The sequence below is a fragment of the Saccoglossus kowalevskii genome, chromosome 10, assembly GCF_978046115.1.
Source record: "Saccoglossus kowalevskii chromosome 10, keSacKowa6.1, whole genome shotgun sequence".
In the NCBI taxonomy this organism is placed as follows: Eukaryota; Metazoa; Hemichordata; class Enteropneusta; family Harrimaniidae; genus Saccoglossus; species Saccoglossus kowalevskii.
In genome coordinates this window covers 30,306,007-30,316,294 of record NC_140650.1, presented here as the reverse complement: position 1 = coordinate 30,316,294, position 10,288 = coordinate 30,306,007, and the positions used below count along the sequence as shown (strand labels likewise).

The 10,288-nt window shown below is 34.4% G+C and overlaps 1 protein-coding gene across 1 annotated transcript in view; it reads left to right on the top strand.

Moving 5' to 3' along the window:
* The window catches only part of LOC102807646 (uncharacterized), a 42,373-nt gene that overhangs the window by 826 nt on the left and 31,259 nt on the right, over positions 1-10,288 (top strand). The window lies entirely within an intron of this gene.

The following is a 10,288-nucleotide window of genomic DNA, read 5'->3' as shown; positions in this document are numbered from 1 at the left end:
ATAACGTATTTCAAATTCTATCAGCAGTTTATTTAGATTGTCATATTCACTATTTATTCTGTGCAACTAAAGCAAGATATGTCTGCATTTCTTGTCTAGTAGTATAAATCTTTTTTTGTCTACACTTGAATTTGGAGGTGTATGTAGGCTGATCAGTGAACTATACGAGTACACATGGTGATGGTTTTGTTTTTCACTTTGTAGACTTGGATAGAAATCTAAGTGATTGCACATACATGTATTCCTTTTTTTCTCATTGACTCACCTATGATCTTTTCTTTGCCCTTCTTTGTTACCCTAGGCAACATGGTTTCCTCAAAAAAATGTACGAACACCCTGCATGTATATATAATATGGTTAAAAAGAAAGTCATTCAATTGAAAAACACTTTTAATTTGTTTTAATGATAAAAATGAAATTGATCAAGAGGAAATTTTGATATTTGAGATGGTGAAGCGCATGTCATTCTAAAGTAATTGTTGAAAACCAAACATCTGTTATGAATCTGTTATTCATTCACTGATCAATACATTGTTTTGATTTGTGTTGAATGTTGTGATAACACCGGAGATGAAAGGGGCGTGGTGAACATGTCTATCCACTGCATAATACAAATACATAACAGCTATTTGAGAAAGTGAAAGATTATAAAATAATTGCATAATTTGTTGTAATAGAAACCATGTCAACTGAATTTGAAGCAGATTACTAAATTATTTATTGAGTAATCTAGATTGAATCAAAGAATAGTTTTTAATAGTTAATTTCCTTGTAATTTCAATTAAATAAAATTGAGTTTAATTTGGTGTGGCTTTTAAGAGAAACTGAAAATTTATGATAGTCTTTTTTCACATTAGTACCTAGCTAGCTAGCTTGTCTTTCTTTTGATAATTGTTACTCACTAGTTATAGTTATTTATGATCCAATATCCACGCAAAAATAAATACTCAGTTAACTTGTCAATGTGACAGGTCTGTGATATTACTTTTATTGTCTTTGCTTAAATATATATAAAATTGATCTTATGTATTCTGAAGGGACCTAATTTAAAAGCCAATACTGTTTTAGCTAAAGAAATAGTACACTAGTTGACTATTTTGAAAGTGAAAAGGCAGTTAGGTGGGCTGTCCTCTGCAGTGATATTTTTAAAGTCAGAGCCTCAATTTCTGTTCTTATTATGCAAAATATTATTTTTGATCAAACGTTTAGAAATTATTGAATGTTTCCTTAAACTGAATTTTCTTGTCTGTTCCGTTTTGCGACTAAAAATCTTGTTAAGTTCAGCCTATTATAATCCTGACTCCAATCATATCATAATAGTACGGATATTACCACTTATATTCTGCAAAATACATGTAAATATAATTCTTTTTTTCCACTGTGGCATATTAGGTGAGTGGGCTACTGGCTTTTGTGTGAGTTTTGTACTGCCATCAGGGTATGCTAGTAATGAGGTATCAAACCATCTCTAGTAATAAACATCAGAATGTTTTTTTATTCATGACTTGTTATTATAATCCCTATCAATTCCTTTACCTGTATGTTATTAATTATATGTACACCATTTGATCATAATATAATTACTGTAAGACTTTATTGCCACTGTGCTCATAACATTTTTTAAAATTAAAATCAAAATGATTCTACCTATTCATGTTCACTGAAAATATTACTACCGGTACTTTATTTTTAATGAAGCCCTACAAGGTGTACGATATTCCCATGGTGCATTTCATTTATTAGCAGTATTATATACGTTCAACTTCTTGTTGTGTAAGACAAAATGATGTTCTGCTCTGAAACTTTCTTTCTAAATACAGGACTACAAAATATTAAGGGTTGGGTGCGCGATTTCAATTCTGGTTGTGTGGGCTGGTGGAATTTAGTTTTCTGTTTTTACTCATGTATATCTGATGAAAATGTTTTTCTGATTCTTTTTTAATAATTCGGTCTCCGTCCGTCCGTGTGTCTGTGCGTCCATCCGGAGTCATATCTCAGAATCCTGTGGACCGATTCCGTTCATTCTTTGCATGTGCCTAGTACCTTTTGTGGGACATATGCACATGCAGTGGTTTAGCGATTCGATTCAAAATGGCCGACTTGCAGCCATCTTGTTTTTTGAAAATGTTGTATTTTGGACATGCTTTGTCAGTTGTCATTCAAACTTGGTACATAGATTATACATGTTAGGATACATGTCCATGACGATTTATTTCGCAATTGGATCAAAGATGGTTGACTGGCAGGCATCTTGTTTTTGTTTTTTATGCGGTATCTTGGATGTGCTCTGTCAGTTTTCATTCAAATTTGGCACATACATGTACTTTATACATGTTAGGATGCATGTCCATGACAATTTGTTTCAAAATCTGGTCAAGGATGGCTGATTGACAGCCATCTGACTTTTTGGCCTTACTACTATATTTCCACAATTTATGTACCATTTTCATTCGTATTTGGCACATACATCATACATATCAGTGTGTTTCATAATCAGATCGAAGATGGCTGAATAACGGCTGTTTTTATTTTGGCCATATTACTATGACACGAAACACGTGTTTTGATGTAAATAAACAATCTGTTGTATACGCCACTTGGAACTCAAGTTTCAAGGACATGCTCGCGACAACCCCTCCGCTTTAATATGACGAGCACAAAGAGAACTTAACGGGGACTGTGTCATTTTCAATGACTTGTTTTACATTAATCTGTCATTTTTTTTCACAAAATCATCAACTTCACCCCAGTTTTGAAATAGGAAACCCCTCATCCCGCTATAATTCGCATAAGTGAAATGCACTGTGGAAGTACCACAATGCACATGTACATAGGAATTCTTTTGTTGAAGCAGTGATAGCCACGGATCCACATATCATTTTTCAATCAACAATCGCCTACATATCTCAGTCATATACCAGGTTACTTTCATTTTCAAAAGAAGCAACAGGTCTTTTGGCCTATTTTGCTAACAATGAAGTTTTGTTGACATGATTGGTTATTACAGGATACTGAGGTCAAGTTGCTTGACATCCTATTGTACCTATTGTATAGGAAGAAAATAGGTAAATAGAACACACAATTATGTTGGAGAATAGATCGCTGATACTTTTCTCAGTAAATGAAAATAATGAATTTAAAAACTGAATGATTAAAAAAGTGGTCCTAATTTATTGGGAATATGTTAATCATAAATACATGTAAACTTTAAGAGGGCTGGCTCATCAACCATATTGCAATTCCAAATTTTAGTGCATTGTAGGATAGTTATGTTAGATTGTACTACCAGGCACGCTTTGTGATGGGTGGAGTTGTGTTCGATCATGGTTCAATGGTCAAAATTACCCCACAATCCACTATGATTTTGAATTGCGATATCGTCTATGCCACAGTTTTAATTATTTAAATAAGTTTATGCAGTTTTCTCTAAAAAACAAAGCGTCTTTTGTGTAAAAAATTTGAAGCATTTTTTGGTGTTCGCTGAGGCAAATGACTTCTTAGCTGGCTTTTTCATTACAAAGATACTGGGAGGTACTGGTAGACTTTGAATTGTATGTACTTTGAATGCTGCAATACCATCATTCAAGATTTCTATCTTTTTGACAGATTATAATAAATGTGACTAATATGTTAACTACTTTTGATCTAAATCTTATTATGAAATTCTGTCTGATCAGTGTGCGAAATAAGTGCTAACCCGGAGGTCCCAGGCCAACTATTTTTCTGCCGGGCCAGGAACTTTATTAAAAAGCTGGTCCGAGTGTCTTGCTAATATTTTTAATATATACTATTGCTATTAAAAAGGACAAAATTCATCATTCCGGCGGTAGAAAAAACTTGCAATGCCTAAAAATACTCAAACAACAATTCGATCATGGAAATTAGCGCTAGTTTCGCACACTGGATGACAGTGTCTGGATTCCTGATTTCTTCAATATATGGGATGAGATGACAGTGTCTAGATTCCTGCTCTCTTCAATATATGGGATGAGATGACAGTGTCTGGATTCCTGATCTCTTCAATATATGGGATGAGATGACAGTGTCTGGATTCCTGATCTCTTCAATATATGGGATGAGATGACAGTGTCTGGATTCCTGATCTCTTCAATATATGGGATGAGATGATAGTGTCTGGATTCCTGATCTCTTCAATATATGGGATGAGATGACAGTGTCTGGATTCCTGATCTCTTCAATATATGGGATGAGATGACAGTGTCTGGATTCCTGATCTCTTCAATATATGGAATGAGATGGCAGTGTCTGGATTCCTGATCTCTTCAATATATGGAATGAGATGGCAGTGTCTGGATTCCTGATCTCTTCAATATATGGGATGAGATGACAGTGTCTGGATTCCTGATCTCTTCAATATATGGGATGAGATGACAGTGTCTGGATTCCTGATCTCTTCATTATATGGGATGAGATGACAGTGTCTGGATTCCTGATCTCTCCAATATATGGGATGAGATGACAGTGTCTGGATTCCTGATCTCTTCAATATATGGGATGAGATGACAGTGTCTGGATTCCTGATCTCTTCAATATATGGAATGAGATGGCAGTGTCTGGATTCCTGATCTCTTCAATATATGGAATGAGATGGCAGTGTCTGGATTCCTGATCTCTTCAATTTATGGGATGAGATGGCAGTGTCTGGATTCCTGATCTCTTCAATATATGGAATGAGATGGCAGTGTCTGGATTCCTGATCTCTTCAATATATGGGATGAGATGACAGTGTCTGGATTCCTGATCTCTTCAATATATGGAATGAGATGACAGTGTCTGGATTCCTGATCTCTTCAATATATGGGATGAGATGACAGTGTCTGGATTCCTGATCTCTTCAATATATGGGATGAGATGACAGTGTCTGGATTCCTGATCTCTTCAATATATGGAATGAGATGGCAGTGTCTGGATTCCTGATCTCTTCAATATATGGGATGAGATGACAGTGTCTGGATTCCTGATCTCTTCAATATATGGGATGAGATGACAGTGTCTGGATTCCTGATCTCTTCATTATATGGGATGAGATGACAGTGTCTGGATTCCTGATCTCTCCAATATATGGGATGAGATGACAGTGTCTGGATTCCTGATCTCTTCAATATATGGGATGAGATGACAGTGTCTGGATTCCTGATCTCTTCAATATATGGAATGAGATGGCAGTGTCTGGATTCCTGATCTCTTCAATATATGGAATGAGATGGCAGTGTCTGGATTCCTGATTTCTTCAATATATGGGATGAGATGGAATGAGATGACAGTGTCTGGATTCCTGATCTCTTCAATATATGGGATGAGATGACAATGTCTGGATATATGGGATGAGATGAGATAACAATGTCTAGATTCCTTATATACATTATATTTGCTTGAAAATTATGTACAAATTTGCTTGAATGATTTTTTTGTAACGTGAAACTGACAACATCTCAGATAAAGTAAATACACAATTGTGTAACACTTCTGTTGAAATTTAATCTTTACTGACATCTGAATTCACTCTTCATAGATAAGTCGAATTGTCATGTGATCCTAAGCTTTCATCCCTAATATTGTGATGGTACATTGCATGTGACGTAACTAAGCAATCATCACATTTGACACACTTCAGCTGATTGTCAATATAGAATCTAGTGCTTTATTGCTGCACATTGAATATGAGGGTTTGATGGAAATCACTCCAGAGAAAATGATCTGAAGTCAGAGTATGGCATTTTAGGTGGGAGATATTTGATACTGTATTTGGTATCTTTTTCATCATGTTCATCTTTTGATATAACTGAACACAACTAGTACATATGTTTTTTATTGTTTGCATGATATTAAATTATTATGTTTATACATGTATCTTCTATGATCTTCTGCAAACAAACAAGACACATTCACAAAATTTAATTATGTGATATTAAAACAATTCTTTGAAAATGACACTAAAATCCAAAGCAGTGTTACTGGAACAAACATGTAAATACAAATAGCATGGAGTTATATACTTTATTTGTCTGTATAGTAAATGATCATAGAAATATAGGAGTACCTTTTGTCAACTTCTGAAATTATCATTGTTTTTGTAATTCAAGACATACTGAATTGTGATATTGTTTAACAGGCAAGAGGTGTCTTTTGTCTTTAATCCAGAGGTATTGGGAACCAGAATTGTAATTGCATATTACAGAGTATGACATGGTAAGATTGTGTACAAATCTTCTGCTATGCATGCAGTTGCTGGGCTAGCATGGCTTGTTAGCTTGTGTATATATCTGGTAGCGTCACTTATATGTGGGCTTCAAATACGAACACAATGTTCAGCACCATCAATCAGGTTTGACTAACAAACCTCATAGACACTGAACGTCACTTTCATAAAACGTAAATTGCAGTTGACCTTACTGTGATGACGCATTAGTTGTAGAATATTCTATCATACTAAACTGGTCACCAAATTTAACAACTGTTTCTCAATAGGTTTCGATTGTATACAGCGCTACCAGTGGCTGTTCCCAGCTCCATGCGTCAAATAGAGATTTATCCAGTGATAAATTATTACTCATAAATAGAAACTTTTCACGTATTGGGAAAAATAAAAATTCATTGAATGCCATCCTACAAGTATGAGCTCCAGGTTTGTTTGATTTGTTTTCTTCTCATTTTGGTGTAGTGACGTATCGAGAACGCAGTGTTAGTTTTGACATTTCATGTCAATATGTTTGTACATCCATCTACTGACTTCATACAGTTAGCACTGACATTCACATGCTATTTAATATGGCAGCACATGGCTCTATGGCTGTCCAGTTGACCAATTTCCTTAATAAATACAATTTGTTTTTCCCTGATCATATTTAATTTAATGACCTTGACAAGAATGTGATTTATTTGGCTTCTCTGTCTACTATCTAGGCTGTGAAACAACCTATGAGTTATCAAGGTTATGGTAGTGTTAGGTCCGCACATATCATTGCCAACCGTGTATTGTTGACATGACTCGGTATGTTCACTTTGAAAGAAGAAATATATGGGTACAACAATACACTTTGATTCTTCCCCTTCGTTATTTGTTTTCATCTCCCTGAGAATAGGGTGTTTTGTTTGCACCAGTGACATACATGTCTGTATTGTGTTGGTAAATTTGTTTTGATATCCAAGTGAGTTGCAGGTTATTCTGTTGTTAGTGTTCTCTGTAGAGTTCATAAAAGGTATTCATTAATTAATAAACTATTGATACATGTGTAATTAATAATGTCTCTTAAGATTATGAATTTAAACTACAATAATATCTTCAATTGGAATGATTCATCTTCACAGTTAGATAGATCGTCTTTAATTTCTAGTCACAGGGATTAAATAGCTACTGACATAACTCTGTATGTATGCTTTTTCACCTTATGAAAGCCACTAACCCACAGCATTCAGGCAGTGTTCACAATATGCTCTTACAATAATCCAAGTTTTGAGCTCAGTGAATAAGTATGTGGCTGTAGTGACTGAGTAGTTTTATTAAAATATTCATCAAAGTCTATTATTCAGGATTCACTTGAATGCTGCCAATAACGTGTAGAGTTTGTGTTTTATGTAATGTAACTTATCGGTAGATGACAGTAAATGAAATCCTATTAATACCACATGATGTTAATTAGGACATTTTTTGTCACTTATTATGTTAATTAACAAATGGTTGATTTTTAAATTATTATTAATATACATTTCTCAAACCAGTAAAAGAAAATAGGATGTTAGAATATAAATTTGAATGCAAATGTGAAAGGGTGTGATCTAAAATAAAAGTGAAGTATTGATAGTGCGTACCGGTAGTAGCAATGCAAATAGTGACCAAGAAAACTGTCAAGTAGATGTTGATAGAAAACATTCCTGTTTTGTAGTATTTGTCAATGTTTTATTGACCTAATTTTGTCCAGTATGTGTTCAGTCCTCACACCAACAGAGTCAGTGCATTTTTATTTAATCTTGGGAATACTGAAGTTTATAGGCTGGTACAGTCACACATTTGTTTTCATTAATTATATAATTATTAATACATGTAGTACTAAATACTATCTTCGATTAATCAGCTATACATGTAGCTCATGATCTTTTACAGTAGCAGCGAACAATATTGTTCTTTTACTTTGTGAATGTAGCAGTGAACAACATTGTTCTTTTACTTTGTGAATGTAGCAGTGAACAACATTGTTCTTTTACTTTGTGAATGTAGCAGCGAACAACATTGTTCTTTTACTTTGTAAATGTAGCAGCGAACAACATTGTTCTTTTACTTTGTGAATGTAGCAGTGAACAACATTGTTCTTTTACTTTGTGAATGTAGCAGTGAACAACATTGTTCTTTTACTTTGTGAATGTAGCAGCGAACAACATTGTTCTTTTACTTTGTTAATGTAGCAGCGAACAATATTGTTCTTTTACTTTGTGAATGTAGCAGCGAACAACATTGTTCTTTTACTTTGTGAATGTAGCAGTGAACAACATTGTTCTTTTACTTTGTGAATGTAGCAGCGAACAACATTGTTCTTTTACTTTGTGAATGTAGCAGTGAAAAACATTGTTCTTTTATTTTGTGAATGTAGCAGCGAACAATATTGTTCTTTTACTTTGTGAATGTAGCAGCGAACATCAAGTAGTCACTATTATATCTAGCTCTTCAGAACTAGATTTCATCAGCATGGTTATTTAATTTCTAAAACTAGATTTTATTACATGTAGCATGGTTATCAACTCTCGAAAACTAGATTGCACTAGATTAGTTACCAATTCTTCTTGGTATAGATATACATAGCCAGTATGCCAGTTATTTTCTCTCACAAAATTATTCCATACATGTATTCACTATAAAAGGTGTTTAATACACATATTTTAGCAGGGCTGTCATCAAACACAGCATTCAACTATACATGTACTTTACTACAAGTTGCTACTTTTGACTACTTCTCTAAAACCATATGACGGGCACATTTATTATTGGAGATGAAGATGAGTGGGTCCGATCTCATTATAAATGATTTTTATTAGTCCTCGTTTGGACGAAGTTCGAAAGCAGGGACTTATAGTTTAGACTCCGTGCGTCCGCCCATCCGGAGTCATATTACAGAATCCGTCAGACAAATTTCGTTCATTCTTTGCAAGTGCCTAGTACCTTATGTGGGACATATGCACATGCAGTGGTTTAGCGATTCGATTCAAAATGGCCGACTGGCAGCCATCTTGTTTTTTGAAAATGTTGTATTTTGGACATGCTTTGTCAGTTATCATTCAAATTTAGTACATAGACTATACATGTCAGGATACATGTCCATGACAATTTCTTCCTCAATTGGATAAAAGATGGCCGACTGGCAGGCATCTTGTTTTGTTTTTTTAAATGTGTTATCTTGGACATGCTTTGTCAGTTTTAATTCAAATTTGGCACATACTTTAAGTTTATATATGTTAGGGTACATGTCCATGACAATTTGTTTCAAAATCGGATCAAGGATGGCCGATTGACAGCCATCTGACTTTTTGGCCTTACTATTATATTTCCAAGATTTATGTACCATTTTCATTCGTAGATGGCCGAATAACGGCTGTTTTTATTTTTGGCCATATTACTATATCTCTGTCACCCATGTATCATTTTCATTGATATTTAGCATGTCATAAATGGATACATGTACATTTCAGTTCAATTTGCAATTTGATCAAATATGGTCGACTGGCGGCCGTCTTGTTTGTTTAAAATGTGATAACTTGGACATGCTTTCACTTGTGATCTATGTCTTTCTTTGCTATATCTTAAACCGGAGGAGCCGTCAAGCAACACATGTTCGAATTTGATGTAAATAAACAATCTGTATGCGCCACTTTGGATTCAAGTTTCAAGGACACGCTCGCGACAACCCCTCCACAAAGAGAACTTTCAAAAATTTAACGGGGACTGTGTCATTTTCAATGACTTGTTTCTTATGTTTTTTTGAAAACAAAAGCATTATTTTCAACATACTGGACTTTTTTTGTGTTGTACTTGAATACCATCTGCAAAATTTCTTTCTTTGGTTGGTATGGTGACCATTGAGAGGTGTTCATTTCATATTTTGATTTTAATCCACACTGATAATAATGACTACAGCCCTATGTGATGGTTCAACAGAATTACATTATGAATTGTAATAAACTTGTGTGCTACATGTATGCCTCGCAGATATTTGAAATAAGTAATAATTTAACTAATCTAACATAATCTGACTTATTGATAGGGATTGATACTAGATGT